General features: G+C 49.5%; 1 non-coding gene across 1 annotated transcript; it reads right to left on the bottom strand.

Moving 5' to 3' along the window:
• Nucleotides 1-204: 204 nt before the first annotated feature.
• LOC131291887 (5.8S ribosomal RNA) lies at nt 205-359 on the bottom strand. Its single transcript, XR_009189629.1, has one exon. It is a non-coding gene; the product is annotated as a 5.8S ribosomal RNA (ribosomal RNA).
• Between the last annotated feature and the right edge of the window lie 1,678 nt (nt 360-2,037).

The raw sequence follows: 2,037 nt of genomic DNA, 5'->3' as shown, positions 1-2,037 counted from the left end.
ACCACAAGCACGCCTTCTCCTCGTACTTCCGCCTCACGCGGGAACACGGACGCTCTAAATACTTCGAATTCCAATGCCAGTATATTGTAAACCACGGGTTCTTTAATGCTAGCGGGTCGTCGCGACCCTAGTTAACATCATGGTGCACGTCTCGTGACGGGTGTCACGGCGTAGTTAAATGTATGCGATACATTTCTCAAATATAAGCGCTCAGTCATCTGTACATCATGGTAGGTTCCCACGACGTGCAATATGCGTTCAACTTATCAATGTTCATGTGTCCTGCAGTTCACATTATGACGCGCAGTTAGCTGCGGTCTTCATCGATCCATGAGCCGAGTGATCCACTGCCGAGGGTGACTAACTTGCGTAAGCCGCCGCTGTGCGCGTATACCCGTTCCCCGTAGGGAGGAGCAAGCCGCCGCTTAGAGACGAAGCATAAAGTGTCCTCATTCCACATAGGGCAAGCTGGATGAATCCATTTTACCCAGGACGGCCGAAGCGGCGTGGACCAGGGGAGAACTGAACCTTATACTTCACACCACAGTAAGTCTACGTGTCCTCTTCCACATAGGGCAAGCTAGAACTAACTATCTTACCCAGGACTGCCGAAGCAGCGTGGACCAGGGGAGGAACACACTTTTCATGGAAACGTAAGGCATCCATGACTGCCATAACGTAAGCCGCCGCTGTGCGCGTATACCCGTTCCCCGTAGGGAGGAGCAAGCCGCCGCTTAGAGACGAAACATAAAGTGTCCTCATTCCACATAGGGCAAGCTGGATGAATCCATTTTACCCAGGACGGCCGAAGCGGCGTGGACCAGGGGAGAACTGAACTTTATGCTTCACACCACAGTAAGTCTTCGTGTCCTCTTCCACATAGGGCAAGCTAGAACTAACTATCTTACCCAGGACTGCCGAAGCAGCGTGGACCAGGGGAGGAACACACTTTTCATAGAAACGTAAGGCATCCATGACTGCCATAGTGCGTAAGCCGCCGCTGTGCGCGTAAACCCGTTCCCCGTAGGGAGGAGTCAAGCCGCCGCTTAGAGACGAAGTATGAAGTGTCCTCTTCCACATAGGGCAAGCTAGAATGAACTATCTTACCCAGGACCGCCGAAGCAGCGTGGACCAGGGGAGAACTGAACTTTATACTTCACACCACAGTATTGAGTAATGTGCCCTCTTCCACATAGGGCAAGCTGGAATGTTCCATTTTACCCAGGACGGCCGAAGCGGCGTGGACCAGTGGAGGACTACACAATCATGAGGTTTGATATCGACTTGTGTGTTTCAATAGGATACCGATGGTATGGTTTGAACCGATTTGATTTAGCCATTCTGAAGTCATCACTTGGTTGAAGCGCTGAACTAGGGAGGCATCGTTTACATATATATTGGTTTTCGCATGCTCTACTAGGTTAATGTCATGAGGTTGGCTATCGAGCATGCCCAAGTGATGACTTGATTGTGTGCTTGCTTGAATTCTTCACATTTCATACCATCGGTTAGTTGTCGAATCATTCCTCGATCATAACCTTCGTTCTTGGTTCATGTATGCTCTCTTCCACATAGGGCAAGCTAGAATTAACTATCTTACCCAGGACCGCCGAAGCAGCGTGGACCAGGGGAGAACTATACTTTGTCTTGTATGCCCTCTTCCACATAGGGCAAGCTAGAACTAACTATCTTACCCAGGACCGCCGAAGCAGCGTGGACCAGTGGAGGACTATACTTTGTTCATAACACCACAGTATTGAGTAATGTGCCCTCTTCCACATAGGGCAAGCTAGAATGAACTATCTTACCCAGGACCGCCGGAGCAGTGTGGACCAGTGGAGGACTACACAATCATGAGGTTTGATATCGACTTGTGTGTTTCAATAGGGTACCGATGGTATGTTTTGAACCGATTTGATTTAGCCATTCTGAAGTCATCACTTGGTTGAAGCGCTGAACTAGGGAGGGGCATCGTTTACATATATATTGGTTTTCGCATGCTCTACTAGGTTAATGTCATAGGGTTGGCTATCGAGC

This window comes from Anopheles ziemanni (genome assembly GCF_943734765.1).
Source record: "Anopheles ziemanni chromosome X unlocalized genomic scaffold, idAnoZiCoDA_A2_x.2 X_unloc_18, whole genome shotgun sequence".
Taxonomy (NCBI): Eukaryota; Metazoa; Arthropoda; class Insecta; order Diptera; family Culicidae; genus Anopheles; species Anopheles ziemanni.
Note: the sequence above shows the minus strand (reverse complement) of the source record. Positions and strands in the feature narration are given on the sequence as shown.